Genomic DNA, 24315 nt, shown 5'->3' with positions numbered 1-24315 from the left:
GTAAGAATTACTCTATAAGAAGCCGATCAATAAAATATATTCATCTAAGTGATTTTATAAAGCTAAATTAGATTTAAGCTTTGAAATAGGAACACACTAGAACCAAATAGCGGTTCGATAAATTAAGCAAATATTTACAAGGGTAAAATAAACTGATAGTAAAAATAATGAATTTAGTTCTATATTAAGCTAACTTAAAGTGAATTAATGTAGGAATCACTTTATAAGAAATTGGGTAGTAAAATCTATGCGTCTAAGCGATTTTCGGAAGCTAATTTGGATTTATGCTCCGAAATTGCAACGCAATAAAAAATAAAAACAAATAGCAACAGTGCATTATATTATTATTACAACAGTATTACAAAATCGTCACAACTATTGTAACCGAAAAATAAAATAAAAAACTTAACATAACCATAAAAATAATAAAACAAACAAACTCTAGTATGTGGTGTAAATAGCCAAAATTTAAATGGGCTTGAATCAAATGTTACCAATTATCCCAAATTCAATAATCATAAATAAAAAATAAATTCATAAAAATAAAACAAAAGAAAAAAAGAAAGAAAAAAAGTGAGAAAAAGAGGGGGGGCTTTTCACTTGACAGAGAGAGGTTATGAAAATTTTCAAAACAACACTCACCATTCAAATGGCGATACGTGGTAGGGGGAGTGAAAAAGTAAAATATTACAACTTCCTCTTCTTCTTTCTCACGTTCGAACAAACATAACAAAGTAACAATGGGAAAAAAATTCAAATACTTCTCAACAACAAACCTTTCCTCTCTTAACATAAAACTCTTCACAAACATTTCTAAACTCATATCAAACATACAAACAGAAAAATAGAAGAAATGGAAGAGAAAAAACGAACGAAAATGGAGGGTGGTTCCGCGACGGGCACCAACAACGAGAGTCATGGACGTTTGATATTGTATGGTGATGAGAAAACTTTACCTCGTACCCCTGTAATTGTATCTATACCCCTACAAATAATTTTTTTTGACCAAAATACCCTCATATAAATAGGGTATATTTTTCAGAAATGGAAATTTTTTTCATTTGCGCTTGAAGACTTCCGGAAGAGAACTTTTTGGAATTTTTTGGCATTGTAAACCGGAACACTGAGAGTAAGTCTTCCGGTTCACAAAATGTATACCAGAACACTTCTTCAAAGACTTCCGATTCGCTGCATTTTTGGGGCATTGAACCAAAAGTCTTTAAGAAAGTCTTCCGGTTTGTAAGTGTATGTACCGAAACTCTTTCTTAAAGACTTCCGATTTGAATGAACTAAACCGGAACTCTTTTAAGAAGTGTTCCGGTAGTCAACCTTGTTTTTTTCCACACCGGAACTCTTCTTTGAAGTGTTCCGGTACGTTTTTTATTTTATTTTTATTTATTTTTATTTTTTGTATTTTTAATTATTTTGTTATAATATTTTTTTGTAGTGGTTCGAAGACGAGGTGAAGATGGTAGGATTCCAGACTGCAGTTTAGGCCGGGGCGCATCTTCATCTACAGCAGAGCCGGCTGGATATCCAGGAGGGTCGTACGATACGTCTCTTTTGGTGAAGTACGAGCATCATGTTGCTCGCCATTTATGGTTTGGTGAGGTAAATAAACAGAATATATTTGAAAATGAATAATATTTGAATGTTTTTTTATTATGTTTTCTAATATGTGTTTTCTAATATGTGTTTTTTAATTGTTTTTAGGAAAGATGTCCGAAGAAAGAGTTAAAGGCTGCTGGACACGGACTAAAGCTGACATCTAGGGTTCCACTAGCTCTTCCACAACAGGTCGAGAGTTGGGTATCTAGATCTGGTTTATCTTCACTTCAGAGAACTAGTCTGAACAAGATAGACACAAATCTGGTATCTGCACTTGTAGAAAGATGGCATCTAGAGACATCTTCATTTCACATGCCGTTTGGTGAAATGAGCATTACTTTGGATGACGTCTCATGTCTGCTTCACTTGCCCATCAGGGGTGTCTTCTGGAGTCCTCAGGATGTCACTGAAGAGGTTGTTGTTGAACTTGTTGTTGACTACTTAGGAGTGTCACAGGGTGAGGCACAATCACATGTTCGTAGCTGCAGAGGTTCATATTATAAATTGGAGTGGTTATACGATTTATTCGTACAACATAGAGCTGCTTCTAGCTGGGCATATGCGACCAGAGCATATTTGTTGATGTTGGTGGGTTCCACCATTTTTGCCGACAAGACCTTTACACTTGTCGAGGCATTATACCTCCTACTGTTTACGGACTTAGATAGATGTTCGGGATATAGTTGAGGAGCAGCTGCACTGGTTACCCTATACATATACCTTGGAGATGCGTCCATGTTCAGTTACAAACAGCTTGGTGGATATCCTACTCTCCTACAGGTATATAATTTAATTTTGTTTATTAAGTGCTGGATTCATTTTATAAAGTATGTTAACTTAATTTATTTTGTTTATTATGTTTTTATTTTATAACAGTGCTGAATTCACGAGTACTTTCCAACTGTTGGAAAAAGAGGAGATAATTGGAAACCAACTGATAATTGTAGTCTTCCTCGAGCGATGAGATGGTCCTATAGGCAAGGAGTCCTGAAGGTTGATGATTTACGACCTATTTTGGACAAGCTAACACTTGTCGACGTCATATGGCGTCCATTTGAGGATCATAGAGCATGGCGTCAGTTTGATGAGTTATGTCTTTACAGGGGGTGTTTGAAGTGGGGTGACACAGTTGTTCCATACTTGCCTGACAGATGTTTACGTTAGTTCGGCTACAAGCAGTATGTTTCATCCCCACCTCTTGATTGTATGATGGCGGCTGATAATGATATTGATTGGATTGGTTACCATCAGAGCGTTATCGCTGTGATCCGTCCAACTACCCTGGCCACCACTCCATCTGATGTAGAAGATGGTTATCTGGAGTGGTATTATTGTGTTTCGCATCCATGTTTGGTCCCTCCCCATCGTGACGATCCAAGAGAGGTACCAGTTCCTATTTATGATGCAGGACCATCTGATCCTAATTGGGCTCATTTGTCTACATTGATTCATTGTTATCTGAGACAGGTTAATGCCAAAGAGGAAGATCCACAGTTTGCTGATTTATTTGAAGCTTTGCATATTTCTCGTTCACATTGATTTATGTATTAAGTTTTAGAACTGAATATAATAGACATAATATAATATTCATGTTTTGATTACATATTCATGCTAATATGGGCGTAAGTAATTGCCAATGTTGTAGACGTTCTACAAATCCTAACATCCAAGACGTTGCTGTATGAGAATGAAACTTCTTCCAATCTAATGTGACAGGTGGCAACATAAACCCCTCTTTCATGTTAACCTGATGACAATAGTTAAAACATATATTTAATAAAGTGAAATAATTAAAATATTAAGTCATATAAAATAACTTGTCAGACAAAATACGTACCTGAACCCAATGATTTTGGTTAACAAAACCAATGCAATAAATAGAGACATTTGGTGAATGGGAACTTGTCATAGGAAAGAAAGTCATGCACTGATTGCCTAAATAGACAAGTACAACATTCTAGCGATTCACTATCAAGTAACCCGTATCTGGTAGAGTTAACCATTTTTCAGGTGGCTGTGAACCAAAGGATTCTATCATCAAAGATTCTCTCACTTCTGACAACCAATTAGAAAATAACTTGTCATACAAAGTTGACTTATCCTTGTCTATTATTTTCAACCCCAACTCTCTACGAACCATTGACTAACCATCCTCACCATATCCATGCAATGATGCAATGACTCTAAATCCACAATTACCATCTAATTCAACATTAACTATATCTTCAATGTATGACCTAATATGATTAGGAAATTGAAGAGTGAATTGTGGTTGCTTCTTTGATAATTTTAACTTCTTCGAAGTCTGTGATGGTTGAGATTACCTTTGTGAAGATTGAGATGCCTTATCAACATACTCATGATACGAAGGGTCCATATAAACATCATATTCTGCTGTTTTTTCCCTTTCTTCTTCACTCCTCTTTTGGTTTTTAATTTCTCGGGTGGTGGACACAATGGAGTCATTGTTGGGTATGCTAGTTCACATACCCTACTCTTTAATGCCCTTTTACCAATAACATATAATGACCTAAATCATTTCCACAATTCATGTATTACACAAGTCATATCCGCCTCTAATCCATCATCTGCACCTACCTCTAACTCAACTTCCATAGTTAGTTTCCTCCAATGAACATGAACAACATCTATGGGTATCGGTATACCACCTAGTGCGTATCTTCCTAACTCACAAGCCCAAGGTAACCCATAAGATGTTCTAAGTGTACAACCACATATTTTCCTGTTAGTTCCAACATAATCAACTCCCAATAACTCTTCAGCAATACCTCTCAAAGCAACTCGAGATACGGAACCACACAAATAACCATAAAATGGACTTATGTGCGCGTGCTCAACTTCGTAAAAACTCTTTTGAAAAGAAGCTCTAATGTTTCCGAGTTGTAACATCAAGTTTTTATTCATAGCTTCCCAACATTTGACCATGTCACTTATATTGTTTCCTAACATCTGCTTTAATGGACTTATGTACGCGTGCTCAACTTCGTAAAAACTCTTTTGAAAAGAAGCTCTAATGTTTCCAAGTTGTAACCTCAAGTTGTTATTCATAGCTTCCCAATGTTTGACCATGTCACTTATATTGTTTCCTAACATCTGCTTTAACTTCCAATGAGCAGATTCAACCCTAAAAATATTGAAAATAACACAAAAAAATACATAGAAAAAATATCACAGAAAAATAACATAGAAAAAATTATAACACGTACCGATTAGTCGTTGTGTTACCCAAACGTAGCACTCGATTAATCCATGCTCCAACAAATCTATGTCTATGTGGAGTCAACCATGTGTCTTTCACATAATTAATAAATCCACTATAATCAACACATGCTTTCTCAAGTTGATGCAACCGTTGACTATACTCAACCTCATCACTAGCCCAAACAACTTTCATCCATAATGTGTCTATCGTCTTTTGCAGGTCATTCACCACATGTTGTTTGCATTTTGCACCAACGTTTTTGGTAATGTGAAATCTACATAGCAAATTAATCGACCTGGGAAACACAATTTCAATTGCTTTCATCAAAGCAAGATCTCTATTTGTCAAAATCACTTGTGGACACAAATCTTTCTTCACAAACAATTCTTTTAGTTTCTCCAATACCCAGCAAAAATTCTCTGTCTGCTCAAACTCCATATACGCAAATGCAACAGCAAAAGTCAACTCGGTTGATGTCATGCCAACAATTTCAAACAAAGGTTGTCTATATTTATTTGTCTTGTAGGTGTTATCCATAACTAACACAATAGGAAAAATATTCAACTTAACTGAATCAGGATGGGCCCAAAATATCTCTCTCACAACTTCCGAGTCATCCTTTTTTCTACTCCAATACACATAGCCTGCATCCTCAATAAGCTTAAACAAATGTTGTATCTCACTTCTAGGACCTCTTATCTCTTTTTGCATCACACTCTTTTGCTTGTATACTTGCGTAATCCGAGTGACATTCTCAGGATCTCGGTCTTGCAAGGAAAACAATATGTGTCTAGGTGGTACATGTCTCTTTGTCAAATCAACGACATGTTGCTTCTCATCTGTGGTCAACCTACCAATAAAGGAATGACCTTCTAATCTATCAGGTAAACCATGATTATGTAACCCACATTTTACATCAATCTTCCAACCAGACCCATCTTTCGCCAGAGTCGACCTAATTTTAAATGGGCATCCACATTTCTTGGACGCACTTTGGGTTCCACTATCAGTATTCTTGTGTTTCCCACCTTTATCACAACCAAATATTAATTTGTTACTTCTCCCTCTCTTGCCTGTTTCAGTATCTGAACGACTGATAATAACAGTTACTTTATTATCGATTCCAACCTCTTTAATCCATCTGATCACCTCTTCTCGTGTACCAAATCTTTCAGTCGTTATAAACGCATCAGAAGTATCTACATATATTTGGGAAAGATTTCTCATTCCTGCACAATAAAAAAAATTCAAAAAAAAATTCAAAAATAAATAAATTGCAAACCTAAAGTCTTCAAAGAAGAGTTCTGGAATACATAAAAACAATACCGGAAGACTTCTTCAAAGAGTTTCGGTATGTGTCACTTTGTTTATCGGAACTCTTTCAATAAGTGTTCCGGAACGTTTCTTTTTTATTAAAGAATCGGAACTCTTTGTTGAAGTCTTCCGGTTTACTAATTGGTGTGTTCCGGATGTCTTTTGTGAAGTCTTCCGGTTTGGAAAAAATACATATCGGAAGTCTTTTTCCAGGAGTTCCGGTGCGAGGGTGGAATGTGAAATTTTTGGAAGTATCAACTGAATGGTAAAAATGAAATGGTAAATTGGTTAAAATCAGTTAAGGGTAAAATTGGCATTTTTAAAAAATTGTACGGGTATGAGACTAAACATAGGGGTATGAAGTAAAATTTTCTGGTGATGACTAGAGGTGTCAAAAAAGTCCTAAATGAGAAAGCCCCAATAATTAAGCCCATACTTGGCCCAAATATTTTGAAAATTAATTATTTTTTTTGAAAACAAAAAAAAATGTTAAAAAAATATTACTTTTTTTTTAAAATTTAATTAAAACGTTATTTATTTTTCGAAAATGAAAAATAAAAACACTAATTTTTTTCATAAATAAAAAACTAGTTTTTTTTTGGAAAAAAAAGATCATTTTTATCTTCTGAAAATTAAAAATTATCATTTTTTTCTGAAAATTAAAAAAAATCATTTTTTTTCAAAATCAAAATAGTCAATTTTTTTAAAAATATTAAAAAATATATTTTTTTTGAAAAAAAAAGTTTTAAAAAAATATTGATTTTTTCGAAAATACAAAAAAAATGATTTTTTTTTTAAAATGATAAAGGCGATTTTTTTCGAAAATAAAAAAATGTCAATTTTATTTGAAACAAAATTGATTTTTTCTGAAAATAGAAAAGCCGATTTTTTTTCGAAAATAAAACAAAGTTAATTTTTTCTAGAAAAAGTCATTTTTTTTTGAAAAAAATGGTTTTTTTCTATAAAAAAGTCAATTTTATAAAATGATAGGGTCTTAAGGCCTTACTTGAATTTCATGGGCCTTTAGCTTAGGGCTCATTTATTTTTAAAATTTTGGGGCCTTCAAAATTAGGCCCGACCCCCTAAATTGACAGCTCTAGTGATGATGATGATGGTCGCGTTGAGACCGTGAGGGAGAGAGGAAGTTTGTTTTTTGAAGTGATGATGATGAGTTTAATATTGAAAATGTTATGATGTTGTTGTTTGTGTTGAAGTTATAATAAAGATGGTGGAGAAAGAAGGGGTTATGAAGTTGTTGAGGAAGCTTAGATGGTGGTGATGTTGGTGGTCATAAGGAAGAAGAAATATTTTTATATATGAGTGAAAATGTTTGTTATGTGTTTATTGTGATGGAACAGTGAAAAAGTGTTGTGTTGTTGTTGTTGGAGAAAGAAGAAGAGTTAAGTTGAAGGTGAGTGGTGATGAAGCGGTTTGATGTTGGTTTTGGTTGTTCACTGCATTTTCTTTTAAGTTTTTTGTATGGAATGTGAATGTGGAGTTTTTTATGATTAGTATGAGTTTGGATTTTTGGTAGCAAGTGTTAATGAGGAAAATGGTGTGTGAGGGTGGTCAAGAGAAAGAGTGAAGTCATTTTTTTATTCTCTGCAACTTTATTTTAGAGAAAACTCAATGTCAAAATAAATCATGTGAGAGAAAAGAGAAAATAGCTTGAGGTTTGGTTTGAGTTTGTGTGGATCAAAAGAGAGAAGGAGTATTGTGTGGAAAGTGAGAGATACTAAAAAAATGAAAATCCTCTTCCTCTCTCCTTCACACGCATATAAATAAAAGAATGGATTGATACATAAAAGAAAACACTTGAATATTGTATCGGAATTTTGTTGTGTCTTTATTCTTGTAATGATGTACATATATATATATATATATATATATATATATATATATATATATATATATAAATAAGAGTACAAGAATCTGTATACTAATTGCCTATAATTGTCTAGTCTATAATTGCCTATAATAGAGATCCTATTTTAAATACAATTATGATACAATTTCCTGATATACTTTGACAGCTATATGGATATGCATTGCCATCATGTTTACACGCCTATAGCAGTTATATTGCCAGCACATGTTTGCTTGGGTTTGACCTTCTTTAATGTGAATAATATGTGCTTATCCTTAACACCCCCCTCAAGTTGGAGGTGGGATTGAAATCTCAAGAACACCCAACTTGCCGAGTAGTCGTTTATAAGTATCGCCTCCAAGAGGTTTAGTAAATATGTCAGCTAGTTGGTCAAAAGATCGGAGATAAGAAGGGCTGATAAAACCTGATTTAATTTTCTCACGAACGAAATGACAATCAATTTCAATGTGTTTTATGCATTCATGAAAAACTGGGTTTTCGGCGATGTGAATAGCAACTTGACTATCACAATGAACGGTGATCGGTTGAGGATGATCAATGTTGAGATCCGAGAGAAGATATTTTAACCATTGTAACTCGGAAAGTAAAGTTGCAAGGGAACGATATTCTGCTTCAGCAAAGGAACGAGAAATTGTTGGTTGCTTCTTGGTTTTCCATGATATAGGATTAGAGCCTATCATGGTAAAATAGCCGGTAGTGGAGCGACGAGTAGTAGGATAACCAGCCCAATCAGAGTCGGCATATCCAACTAAATTTAGGGAGCTAGAAGCCGAAAGAAATAAGCCTTTGCCGACACTCCCCTTAAGATATCGGAGAACTTGTGTGGCCGCATCGAGATGAGTTGTACATGGAGATTGCATGAATTGACTGAGAGTGTTAACAGTGTATTGGATGTCGGACCGTGTCACTGTTAAATATAATAGACAACCAATGAGGCGACGATAGATTGTCGGATCAGGAAGAGGGCTTCCTTCATTGGGCTGTAGACGGAGGTGTTGCTCCATAGGAAAATCTGATGGTCGGCAACCAGTCATACCAGAGTCGGATAAAATGTCAAGTGTATATTTCCTTTGACATAAGAATATTCCCTTTTTAGAACGGGATACTTCGATACCTAAGAGGTATGAAAGATTTCCAAGATCTTTGATGGAAAAGGCCTGGGCGAGAAATTTCTTGATGTCGGAGATAGCATCTTCGTTATTTCCAGTGATGATGATGTCATCTACATAAACGAGTACAAATATAGTCGTGTGATTACTTTTGAAAGGAATAGACTATAATCAGAGATGGATTGATGAAAACCCTTTTGAATGAGGGTGGTGGAGAATTTTGAGAACCATTGACGGGATGCCTGTTTGAGACCATAGATGGATTTGTTTAATTTGCAAACACATGGTTTCCCTTTATGAGAGAAGCCAGGTGGTAATTTCATGTAAACTTCTTCATTAAGGTCTCCTTGTAGGAAAGCATTGTTAACATCAAGTTGGTGTAACGACCAGTTTTTAATGGCAGCAATGGAGAGAAGTAGTCGAACCGTGACAAGTTTGGCAACCGGTGCGAATGTTTCATGGTAGTCAATACCATGTACTTGATTGTAGCCTTTGGCGACTAAACGAGCCTTATATCGCTCAACGGTACCATTAGAGTGATATTTAATTTTGTATACCCACTTACAACCTATGGCGATTTTGCCATTCGGGAGAGGAGATAAAACCCAAGTGTTGTTGGATTCAAGGGCGTGGATTTCTTTAGCCATAGCGTCACGCCATTCAGCTGATTTGATAGCTTGAGAATAAGATGTTGGTTCTTTATTTTCAATGATATTAACAAGAAGAGCTCGATGAGAAGTGCTCAAATTGGATAAAGAGAAATAATTCTTTAATGGGAAGGCACTCTGTGATGTGACATTATTAATGTCACATACGTGGTCCGTGAGGCGAACAAAAGGAGTACGAAGACGTTGAGGATAACGACGTTCTGCAGGATTGATCGCTGTAGGTGAATGTTGTTGGAGAGTTTCTACAGGAATGGATGGAATATTGGATGGAATATTCGATGAGTTATCATCCTGAGGGGTGGGAATGGGCACAATTGTGTCATCATGATGACTAATGCCGGGAGAGATACTTGATGCAGGTGATAAGTTGGAAGAGGAATCATCAAATTCACAATCAAGGATTTGAGTGTTGATGCTTATGTCGTTAGCGATGGAAGGGGTTTGAAGGTCGTGATATGGAAACATGGTTTCAAAAAATTGAACATCGCGAGAGACATATATTTTGCGAGTGTGCATATCGTAGATGCGGTATCCTTTTTGATTAAAAGGGTAACCGACAAAAATACCGGGTTTGGCTCGTTCATCGAATTTGTGTTGAATGTTCATATTTTTGGCAAAACAGAGACATCCAAACACACGAAGTGATGAGTATGAAGGAGGAGAACCGAGTAAAATTTGATGAGGAGATTTATATTTCAGGATGGGAGTAGGAAGTTTGTTTATGAGATAAGCGGCAGTGAGCACGCATTCACCCCAAAAGGAAAGGGATAATTTCGCTTGGAAACATAATGCTCTTGCGACGTCGAGAAGATGGCGATGCTTGCGCTCCACAACGCCATTTTGTTGAGGGGTTGCAACGCAGCTGCGTTGATGAATAATGCCATGATCATGAAACCATGTTTGGATTTGTTTGGACAAAAACTCCGAACCATTGTCGGAACGAATAGCTTGAAGTTGGGGAAGAAATATGCCCCCATCGCCGGAATTAATTTTATTAATTTTAGTGTTGAATTGGCGATTGATTTGATTAAAAAAATGAATTAGCGTAGTAAATGTTTCAGATTTATGTTGCATGAGATATAACCAAGTACATCGTGAATAATCGTCGACAATTGTTAAAAAATATCGTGATCCATTGTGTGATGGAGTAGAGAATGGACCCCAAATATCGACATGAATTAACTCAAAACAATGAGATGAATATGATGTTCTTGAAGAAAAAGGTAAACGTGATTGTTTTGCACGTGGACAAACGTCACAAACAAAATCTTTATTCGCATTAATATTTGGAGAGTTCTTAACAATAAATTGAAATCGGGAAATAGATGGGTGACCGAGGCGTAAATGCCATAGGTCAGCCTTATTACATTGCTTAGAACTAAAAAAAGAACTGGATGGATGGTCAAGGCAATAGTGATCCTTGTCATCTTTATTTAATGGTGGTTCTTCATTCAGGTAGAAGAGTCCATTCTGAGCACTACCCCGACCAATCGTCTTCTTCGTTGCTCGGTCCTGAAATATGCAACCAGAGGATGAGAAAATAATATCACAATGTATTGATTTTGTTAATTATGAAAGAGATAATAGATTATATTTGAAAGATGGAATGTGATAAACATTCGTGAGTGTAAGTGACGGCGAGCAATGAATATTGCCGATGTGTTTCACGGACGCGTGAGAGCTGTCGGGTAATTGAACAAGTATATTTTTATGAACAGGTGAATATGAAGAAAAATAAGAAAGAGATGTGCATATGTGATTTGAAGCGCCAGAATCAATAATCCAAGAAAAAGGAACACAAGTAAAGGCGGTACCTGCTAAATTCACAGATGATCCCATAGTGTCCTCTTTGGCTAAGAGAGATAGGAGTTTTTGGTATTGTGCGCTTGAGAGTTGAGTAGCAGAAGTAGATGAGAGTGGTTCAGATTTCTTTGGTGGCTTATTTGGAAAGCCATGAATCTGATAGCAAGTAGCAATAGTGTGACCATACTTATTGCAATTCTCACAGTACGGACGTTGTCGTTTGCCTTGAGTGCGATACTGCACTTTAGAAGCTTGAAGCGCTGCTGATTCCTCAGCAGGGAGGGGTCGAAAATTAATCTCTTGTTGTTTCTCTTCCTGGCGTACGATGTTATAAATACGCTGAATTGAAGGAAAAGGATCCATGAGGAGAATTTGGCTGCGGACGACCAAGAATCGGTCATGGACGCCCTGAAGAAATTCCATGGCCCGGTCCTGATTTTGTTGATCAATAATACTCTTGGCATTACCGCAGATGCACGGATTGATAGGTGCGATGGAATGGAGTTCATCCCAGAGAGATTTCAACTGAGTAAAATACAGAGATATAGACATGCCCTCTTGTTTTAGGGCAGAGATAGATTGTTTCAATTGATAGATTTTCGGAGCGTTGGACTGAGATAAACGCTCCTTGAGATCGGTCCAGATTTGTGCCGCCGTTTCAGCATAGAGAATGCTAGGGCGAATCTCGGTTGAAACGGAGTTGAGAATCCAACTTGCAACCATATCGTTGCAGCGGCGCCACTTAGAGATATCATCGGCCTTCTTTGGACAGGTTAGGGTTCCATCGACAAACCCGAATTTGTTTTTGGCACGAAGTGCCATTGTTACGGCTCGGCTCCATGAACCATAGTTGTCGACCGTGAGCAGAGGTGTAACAAGGACAGTTGCAGGGTTGTCGGAATGATGGATGACGCATGGATCGGTGTTGGAGGTAATGGCGGATTGGTCATGGATCGGAGGGTTTTGTGAAGGGGTTGAGATGCTGGGTGGTGGAACATCGGACATGATGATGCGAGTGAGTGAGTGAGTCGATGAAGAAGGATTGAAACAGGATGATAAAGACAAACTGAGGGAGATTAACCAGAGAAAAACTGATACCATATAAATAAAAGAATGGATTGATACATAAAAGAAAACACTTGAATATTGTATCGGAATTTTGTTGTGTCTTTATTCTTGTAATGATGTACATATATATATAAGAGTACAAGAATCTGTATACTAATTGCCTATAATTGTCTAGTCTATAATTGCCTATAATAGAGATCCTATTTTAAATACAATTATGATACAATTTCCTGATATACTTTGACAGCTATATGGATATGCATTGCCATCATGTTTACACGCCTATAGCAGTTATATTGCCAGCACATGCTTGCTTGGGTTTGACCTTCTTTAATGTGAATAATATGTGCTTATCCTTAACAACGCATTTGGCTTATGGATTGGAGTTAGTAATAACTTAAGTCAAACAAAATTAAGTTATCTTAAATAATCAAAATTAACTCAAAATAAAAACGTGGGAAATTCTATTTAATTAATACGAACATTTTGACAAAGAGATAAAAATAAAATGACTCAAGATGAACAAAAATCAGGCGCAAAAGTGCATAAAAAATAAACTGAATACACCAAAATGATCAGCGTGAAACAAAATTCACGAAAACATACAAGTTTTGACCAATTTTGAAATTAAAAAATGACTGGTTAAAAGGCTCAGACTGATCAAAATGCGGCCGAAAAAATAGCCAAAAAAATAAACCAAGTAGGTTAGGTTAAACTACGCGAACAATAGATTGATAATACCGATGTCTGCAAGCTTCATTTTGAAATTTTTAGCCCACTAATTCTACATACATTTGTAAATTGATTCAACCCCAGTAATTCATGGTAAATTTTAGGATATTACACCTTCCCCCTTTTGTGTAATTTCTTGACTCCTATTTATACTAAAAACTAGGTCAAATAAGAAAGAAAAGATAATCACATAATTAAAAAAAATCACAATATTACTTGTTTGAAAAAAAAAACACAAATATCTTTCATGATTCTTTCTTAATCAATAAGATAACAATAAAAATTAAAAAATAAACCAAATAAATTTAACACATTTTTTATAATTTTTTTATATTTAAAAAATAAAAGAAATTAAACTAAATAAGTGCTTACTTATCAACTAACAATTATCTTTTATTATTAAAAAATATATAAATAAAAATAAACATGATATTTGCCTAGAAAAATCGAAAAGCCCGGAAAAAATTTGGGGTGCGACACATGGGAGTCGACTAAGAATCTTAGCTTAGACAGAAAGTCGATTGTAGTTGATTTATTCCATGTCATATATTGACAACTTAATTTACATTTGGTTGACATGACATAGTCGACCATGACAAGATTACGGCGGTTCTTCCATTGACGACACTCTACATTGGATAAGTCTTTTCAATTGTCTAATATGGACATTGGTATGACATTTTACTTTTGTGGTGTTTTTTAAAGCACTTCGGTAGATTGGGGATATTTTGGTGCATGCCTAATTATAGTTTAACACGACTAATATGATGCATTTCCATATTAGTGAACATGATAATTTGTGTTGTACGTGAAGTCCACATGGTTGCATCGTCTCCATCCCTTGCATAAGCATCTTCCGGAGCCATATATGACCTTCAAATATACATAAAATGTATTTTGTTAGTTTACTAAAAATTAATATTAAGAATATATCAAGTAATTAGTAGTTTAGTGGTCATACAACATCTAGTTCTAGATGATCTATTAATGATTGATAAGCCACGACATAATAATGACAACATCTTTCGTAATCCATCCCATAGGCGGACCACCTAACACAAAAAAATAATTTTTTATTAGGTGAGAGTAAATGGATAAATTAAATAAATGTATATATTTACCAAGATAGAAACTTACTTTGTTGCGTATGAGAAGGTAAAAGTGTGACAACTTATTGGCGCTAGGCAAGGCATTCTCGACCAACCTCATGCTTAGAGCAAGACGGTGCATTCAGAAATATATGTACATCTACCTTTGTGATTTTACACAAGGATCTATAAAGAGACGCCAAACAAGGGAAGCCCTAACTATATGATCCAATTTTTTTTATATCTCTTAACAAAGGAAAATACATATATGTACACCATAGAAAAATTATCCAAAAATAAAATATCTATAAGTAGCATAATGTAAACCCTAGTTTTAATTATTTTTTCTTTCTCTTATGACATCTCATTTAATATTAAATTATTGTGTATTTTTCAATTCAAACAAGTTTAATACTTTGATCCCTCATATTGTTTTTTCCTAAGAGAGTACCTAATATTTTTTGGGATATTTGCCCGCCCATGTTGGTTGGGCCATTTATGTCCTTACCATCAACATGAAGACCTAATAACATATGCACGTCCTCGAGTGTCACAGTGTAATCTCCGGTTGCAAGATGGAATGTGTGTATCTTGGGTCACAAACTTTCTATAAGAGTGCAAATAAAATTAGCATCAATATCATATGATGTGATTTGATAACATGATAAAATCCAACACGCTCCAAATAAGGTTGAATGTGAATGTTGTTTGAGACATATTAATGGGTGTGAAAATGAAATCTATCTATTTCTTAGATAGAATGCATAAAAAATATTACCATCACATTGATTATAAAGTATAGTTAGCAAATTTATTTACGAAGCAAGGTGAAAGAATTAACATAAGTACAGTGTTGTTAGTGGTTCCTCTATGTTCTTCCTTCATAGTTAACTATAGTGATATATTTGTGAGGGCTCCCAAATAAGGCGATATATGTCCTTCGTTGGGCGCCCATCCAGTAAGACACTGACCAGGGTGTATCCTTTACATGACACGAGGGCTTGCCCTAAGAAGAAATGTGGATAATACCACTTATGTAGTCCTTAACCACATGTGAAAGTCATGCCCATGAGTCCTTAGAAAATAGACAGTCAATAACTTCTCCCAATTAAAGGGGGAAAGGTTACCACTTCTTAGTGGTTCCCTAAAGTCTAGTCCCATAAGTCTCTATAAATACCTCAACCTTAAGGTTGAGAAGGAAAAATCATAATACACACGATACACCCTTAATAGTTACATAACTCCTCATCTGACGCGAGCTTACTCTCTCATCATCGTAAACACCAACAAAAAGGGTCTCTCGCCAACATGAGCAAGCCCTAATCTACATGAAAATTACAAGGCCTTTGGCCCCCTACCAGCATAGGGGTGCCATGCACCATGTGCTTTTTGACAAGTACAGTGGTGCCTACCATGGAGTCTCAGTAATACTAACCTGGGCCACACGTTTCGTTACCATCCCCACTCCGATACTCGCTGAAACCTCCAATCCTATACCTAATTGTTCAAAATCATGGTTTTCAAGAGAGCGTAATCTCCCACGTTGGATGACACAGAAGGTAGCAATGATTCCAATTCCCTAGCGTAGTGTGTGCCACCATGGATGAATTGCTCCATCAAAATCAAAGCTTGAAGAATAATGTCCATAACATCCAACAACACCAGCATAAGGCTACCCCCATAGTGGAGATGAAAGTGATGGACCCAATCACTTTTAGAAGAAATATGGGAAGTGTCTTTCCCCAAAGGGTTCAAGCCTCCCTCGTTGGCAAAGTTTAATGGGTGTGTTGATCATTATGAGAACATCGCCTCCATTAGCACACAAATGGCTATCATTGGAGCGTCCAACTCCCTGAAATGCAAGTTATTGTCTAACACTTTCAAAAATGTGACCTTGTGATGGTACATAGGCCTACCTCAAGATTCTGTCGCCAAATATCAGAAGCTGGTGAAGAAACTCGTGCACCAGTTCGTAGACAGTCGACACAGGAAGATGTCCACCACCATCCTGTTCAGCATTCGACAGGGTCCTTGATGATAATTTAGCAAGTATAATAAATGCATCGAAGTAATAAAATTTATAAGTTTGTCTCCAAATGGATTGTGCTATTATAACAAAGCAATTCGCGTACTACTAATATTAAAATGAGGAGTTTTTCATATTTAATTTGGTAAAATAAAAGCGTAAATAAAATTGGTGGAAAACTTTATCAGATTAACAATGATAAGATATCATTTCGAATCCCGTGTATGTCACAGTTGATGCACATGTCTAATTGCCCTATATTAATTATTCAGTGATTACGACAGTTTAACTTACCCGTTATACACAATCGATTGGTATATAACTAACTATTCTACGTTGCACTCCTTAATCCATTTGGTTAGCTGCCTAAATAAAACTGTTGATATCTAGTGTGTTAAACCCAAAATCACAACTTATAATTTCTTATCCCTAATCAATTACTAAGTTGAACTGGTTAATTTAGTTCAGATTTATAGAGTTATGGACAGTAATCACTATATTCTAGATCGTTATATGAATTCGTAAACACATATAAAGCAATGAACACATAATTAAACTGAATAACAATATCGAATTAATCAAATAAGTAAATAGTATGAAACATGAACTTATCATCCAACAAATTCATACAAGTTCATCTAACAAGCCCTAATCAATAAAACTTAACTATTTATAGTCATAGGAATCATAACTGAACTAATAATGAAACAATACATGAATTTACGGTTTGAATTTGGCTTCCGGTGATGAAAACCTTTGCTCCAGAGCTTTAGAAATTACTTTGCCATCAAAGTTGAGTCACAAGAATGTCCACCCGTCAACCCTTCTATTACTTCTCTTTAAATAGGAGTTTATATTGGGATTTTAGGGTTGAGAGAAAAAACTCAATTTGATTACTATTCAACATTATACGCCGTCAAAATTTATGTGACTGAGGCAAAATTTACTTCCCTACAAGGGATCCTTTTCGTCCTCAGAGGCAATCAAAACATTGGATTCTTTCCAATCTCTGAGGCGATCAACATGATGTATCCTTATGAGGGATCCTTTTCGCCCTCTAAGGTGATCAAAATGCTAGATCCCTATGAAGGATCCTTGTCTCCATCTAAGGCGATCAAAATGTTGGGTCCTTACAAGGGATCTTTTCCTTCCTTCAAGGTAATTAAAACGTTGGATCCCTATGAGGGATCCTTGTGTCCCTCTGAGAAGATCAAAATGCTGAGTCCCTATGAGGGATCCTTGTTGTCCTCTGAGGTGATCAAAATGTTGGATTCCTATGAGGGATCCTTGTCGCCCTCTAAGGAAATCGATACGATGGATCCTTACGGAGGACTCTTGCCTCCTCCGGAGGCAATATAACACACCATATCCCTATAATGGAACCATGTAACCCTCTTTTTTTGGGTGATTGAAGACCTTAGGTCCTCATTGAGGAACCATGGACACTTCCCTTTCTAGATAAAGGTACCCAAAACTTATACAAGGGGTCAACATTTCCTTAACGAAGTTATATAAAAAAATGGCCTAGATTAGGCTCAGACACAATCGTATAGAAACAAATAAATAATCATGGAAACAACAACAAGGAAGTTAATACACAAAACTTCCAAAGTTAGCCATATGTCCCCACCACGATGCGAGAACCCTCTTGCCCCTCGGGCAAACTTATCCTTAAAATTCTTATAATGAGTATCCTCAAGTCTTCATATTTCCAACCAATGTGAGACTATTACCCACACTACTCACACTTGCTACATTCTCAACAGTATTATGTATTGTCTAATATTGTGTTACATTACTTCTTATTTTACAAATTAAACAGATTCATACTATGCAATTGTATGAGTTCAACTCCTCATTCCTTGAAAATTAAACACATCCATACTATACAATTGCATAAGTTCAAATCTTCATTCTATGGAGCTACTGAAAATATATTAAGGGTTAATATCTATTTTTCCCTCAGTCATATATGTGATTTTTTAAAAACCTTCTATAAAAACTAAGTTTTGATTCCCTCTATGCCTTATGAAGATTTTCCTATTTTGACCCCTCAAATAATTTAGTTATAAAAAATAATGATGTGACCGACTTTTTTTTAAAAAATTTTTTAATTTCTTTTAATGACGTGGATGGTCAAGTTGGTATTTTTTAATTTTTAATATTTTTTATTAAATCCACATGGCTTTTTTTTGTTTTAAGATTTGAAATATTAATACCTAAAAAATCAATTATATATATGGCATGTTTGATATAGTAAATAATAATATGTTTTATATATAAAATGTTAGTCAATTAAATATATGACATTTTTGATATATTAATTAAACAATAAAAATATTTTAAATATGATATGTTTATTATATTAAATATATTTTATTTTATTTTAAATATTTATTTAAATATTATTAAATATGTTTTATATTACTCAATTAATATACTAAATTAATTTAAATTAAATCATAATTCAAATAAATATTAATCAATTAAATAATATTAGAAAAAATTTATTATATAAATCAATATAAACCCTATACAATATAAGTTTAATTTCTATTAAAATATAGGTTTAACTTCTATTACAATATAAACTCTATATATTTATTTATATTTGATCAAATAAAATATTTAGTCAATGAAATAGTAATTCAATTAAATAATAATGAATTAATTTATATTTAATTAATTATATTTAGGACTTCGATCAATTATATTAAGAGATTAAACTTTATTGATGTAAAAATATATATCAGCAAAATATTAGATTAATTAAATTAATAATATTTTGAATATATATATATATATATATATATATATATATATATATATATATATATATATATATATATATATATATATATATATATATATATATATATTTGCTTAATATTGTAAATAATTGGAAACTATAATTTTTGTATTTTATGTAAAATCTGAAATATTTTATATAAGTATGAATATTGGAAAATATATTTCACTAAGTTAGCATGGCATAGTGGGAAGTGGTGTGTAAGCTGGTTTTAATCATGGCTCTTGTAAAATTTTGTTTGTTTTTATAATATAAATATTTAAAAATAAGTATAAAAAAATAAAAAACCAACTTGGCATTTAAAAAAAAAAGAATAATTAAAGAGAAAGGTCAACTAAATAGGCCACATCATATTTTTTTTTAAAAACTACAAAGGAGTGCTACATCATTTTTTTCTGGTGATTAGATTTCTTTACGGGCATCCAAACTTTTTTTATAGGAGTTTTTTCAAAATTCACCCATATTATAGGGGATAAAATAGGTATTAACCTATATATTAAAGTTAACATCTTTTGACAATGTCATTTTTTATTAGATAATCTGTCTTGACCCATTTTGACTTTCAATGAACATTATTAAATTCGACGGATTTTAATAACCTATAATTTGAAAGAACAAAATAGTATTTTTTTAAATGATATATACTTTCAATTCAACCATAAATTTATAGAATTGTATACGGTAAAATGTTATTGAATCCTATAACATTATCTAAAATATTATAATAGTATAATATGATCTCTTAAGGGTACCCTCCCTTTCACGTATTTAGGTGTGCTGCTGACTTACAAAAAACTTTCTATACATCATTAAATGACCTTGATTGATAATATTCTTGAGAGAACCAAACATTGGAGGATTAATCTTCTGAGTTATGCAGGGCATGTGCAACTTATTAGGAGTGTGACTTTTGTCATTGCGAACTCTTAGATGCAGTGTTTTCCTATCTCCTTTCAAATTATTCACAAGATTGATTCAATTTGCAGGTCATTTTTGTGGACTGGTGGTTCAGAGGTTAGCAAAAAGAGCCATGTTTCGTGGGACATTGTGTACAGACCTATGGATTGTGGGGGGCTTAACATCATAGACCTCGGGACTTGGAATAATGTAACAATGTTGAAACTGCTTTGGAACCTTAATGGCAAATCCAATAGTTTATGGGTGAAGTGGATTCATATCTACTATTTCAAAAATGATAACCTGTTGACAATGTGTGGTAAAAGTCATCATTCTTGGATCATGAATAGTAGAGACATTATCTAAGATGTCCAACACTTATGGGATGATTTGCAAACCAAGGTCAGGTTTAAAATGAAGGATATGTACACCCTGTTATGGTAAGATGTGTCTAAAGTCCCTTGGTGCAGGTTGTTTCGAAGTAATACTACGAGGTCCAAAGCTTTGACGACGATGTGGCTTGCATGCCATGGATGATTAGTCACAAAGCATCAGTTGTATAATTTTGGCATGGTGGAAAGCCATAGGTGTTGCTTTTGTACTAATGAAGAAACTATTAATCACTTGATTTACGGTTGTCATAAGCTCAAGACTATTTGGTCCAAAGAGCTTAATTGGATCTATGTGAAGCGAACCCCCCTTTATTGGGATGAGGAGCTTGCTTGGTTGATTCGTAATACTAAAGGAAAATGTTTGAAAACCTCTATTTTGAAATTAGTCGCAACGAAGACTCTCTATGGTGTGTGGAAGTACCGTAACAACAAAAGTTATGATAATAGTGTAGATAATACTAAGATAGTTGAGAATATTTTAGACATGATTGTTTATAGGGGTGGTATAGTGGGACACTTAGAACTCATATTGCTAAGTTGATGATGTTCTAGTTTTCATTTTTTGGTTTGTTTGTCTTTTTTGAGGGTTGGATCCATGTGATTGCCTTGTACTTTTGTTTCCTTTGAATTAATACAAGTATTTGTTGATTAAAAAAATGCTCTCATATAAATTTTATTTGATTTGTCATTATACTGACTTTTATAGAAATATATTATTTTACCTTTTAGTAGACAAAAATAAGCCATATAAAATAATGACTTAATTGCATATTTATTCCTTTATTTTATTTTATTTACAAAATTAATTTTTTATTTCAAATTTAAATAGTTTTCGTCTCTCTCACATATAATTTTTGTATTTTATGTAAAATCTGAAATATTTTATATAAGTATGAATGTTGAAAAATATAGTTCACTAAGTTAGCATGGCATAGTGGGAAGTGGTGTGTAAGCTGGTTTTAATCATGGCTCTTGCAAAATTTTGTTTGTTTCTATAATATAAATATTTAAAAATAAGTATAAAAAATAAAAAACCAACTTGGAATTTAAAAAAAAGAATAACTAAAGAGAAAGGTCAACTAAATAGGCCGCATCATATTTTATAAAAAAAAATTAGAAAGGAGTGCTACATCATTTTTTCTGGTGATTAGATTTCTTTAGGGTCATCCAATCTCTTTTTATAGGAGTTTTTTCAAAATTCACCCATATTATAGGGGATAAAATAGATATTAACCTATATATTAAAATTAACATCCTTTGACAATGTCATTTCTTATTAGATAATTTGTCTTGACCCATTTTGACTTTCATTGAACATTATTAACCTTTAATTTGAAAGAATAGAAATAGTATTTTTTTAAATGATATATACTTTCAATTCAACCATAAATTTTATAGAATTGTATACGGTAAAATGTTATTGAATCCTATAACATTATCTAAAATATTATAATAATATAATATGATCTCTTAAGGGTACCCTCCCTTTCACGTATTTAGGTGTGCTGCTGACTTACAAAAAACTTTCTATACATCATTAAATGACCTTGATTGATAATATTCTTGAGAGAACCAAACATTGGAGGATTAATCTTCTGAGTTATGCAGGGCATGTGCAACTTATTAGGAGTGTGACTTTTGTCATTGCGAACTCTTAGATGCAGTGTTTTCCTATCTCCTTTCAAATTATTCACAAGATTGATTCAATTTGCAGGTCATTTTTGTGGACTGGTGGTTCAGAGGTTAGCAAAAAGAGCCATCTTTCGTGGGACATTGTGTACAGACCTATGCATTGTGGGGGGCTTAACATCATAGACCTCGGGACTTGGAATAATGTAACAATGTTGAAACTGCTTTGGAACCTTAATGGCAAATCCAATAGTTTATGGGTGAAGTGGATTCATATCTACTATTTCAAAAATGATAACCTGTTGACAATGTGTGGTAAAAGTCATCATTCTTGGATCATGAATAGTAGAGACATTATCTAAGATGTCCAACACTTATGGGATGATTTGCAAACCAAGGTCAGGTTTAAAATGAAGGATATGTACACCCTGTTATGGTAAGATGTGTCTAAAGTCCCTTGGTGCAGGTTGTTTCGAAGTAATACTACGAGGTCCAAAGCTTTGACGACGATGTGGCTTGCATGCCATGGATGATTAGTCACAAAGCATCAGTTGTATAATTTTGGCATGGTGGAAAGCCATAGGTGTTGCTTTTGTACTAATGAAGAAACTATTAATCACTTGATTTACGGTTGTCATAAGCTCAAGACTATTTGGTCCAAAGAGCTTAATTGGATCTATGTGAAGCGAACCCCCCTTTATTGGGATGAGGAGCTTGCTTGGTTGATTCGTAATACTAAAGGAAAATGTTTGAAAACCTCTATTTTGAAATTAGTCGCAACGAAGACTCTCTATGGTGTGTGGAAGTACCGTAACAACAAAAGTTATGATAATAGTGTAGATAATACTAAGATAGTTGAGAATATTTTAGACATGATTGTTTATAGGGGTGGTATAGTGGGACACTTAGAACTCATATTGCTAAGTTGATGATGTTCTAGTTTTCATTTTTTGGTTTGTTTGTCTTTTTTGAGGGTTGGATCCATGTGATTGCCTTGTACTTTTGTTTCCTTTGAATTAATACAAGTATTTGTTGATTAAAAAAATGCTCTCATATAAATTTTATTTGATTTGTCATTATACTGACTTTTGTAGAAATATATTATTTTACCTTTTAGTAGACAAAAATAAGCCATATAAAATAATGACTTAATTGCATATTTATTCCTTTATTTTATTTTATTTACAAAATTAATTTTTTATTTCAAATTTAAATAGTTTTCGTCTCTCTCACATATAATTTTTGTATTTTATGTAAAATCTGAAATATTTTATATAAGTATGAATGTTGAAAAATATAGTTCACTAAGTTAGCATGGCATAGTGGGAAGTGGTGTGTAAGCTGGTTTTAATCATGGCTCTTGCAAAATTTTGTTTGTTTCTATAATATAAATATTTAAAAATAAGTATAAAAAATAAAAAACCAACTTGGAATTTAAAAAAAAGAATAACTAAAGAGAAAGGTCAACTAAATAGGCCGCATCATATTTTATAAAAAAAAATTAGAAAGGAGTGCTACATCATTTTTTCTGGTGATTAGATTTCTTTAGGGTCATCCAATCTCTTTTTATAGGAGTTTTTTCAAAATTCACCCATATTATAGGGGATAAAATAGATATTAACCTATATATTAAAATTAACATCCTTTGACAATGTCATTTCTTATTAGATAATTTGTCTTGACCCATTTTGACTTTCATTGAACATTATTAACCTTTAATTTGAAAGAATAGAAATAGTATTTTTTTAAATGATATATACTTTCAATTCAACCATAAATTTTATAGAATTGTATACGGTAAAATGTTATTGAATCCTATAACATTATCTAAAATATTATAATAATATAATATGATCTCTTAAGGGTACCCTCCCTTTCACGTATTTAGGTGTGCTGCTGACTTACAAAAAACTTTCTATACATCATTAAATGACCTTGATTGATAATATTCTTGAGAGAACCAAACATTGGAGGATTAATCTTCTGAGTTATGCAGGGCATGTGCAACTTATTAGGAGTGTGACTTTTGTCATTGCGAACTCTTAGATGCAGTGTTTTCCT

Source organism: Lathyrus oleraceus, chromosome 4, assembly GCF_024323335.1.
Source record: "Lathyrus oleraceus cultivar Zhongwan6 chromosome 4, CAAS_Psat_ZW6_1.0, whole genome shotgun sequence".
In the NCBI taxonomy this organism is placed as follows: Eukaryota; Viridiplantae; Streptophyta; class Magnoliopsida; order Fabales; family Fabaceae; genus Lathyrus; species Lathyrus oleraceus.
This window is presented reverse-complemented; position numbering follows the sequence as displayed.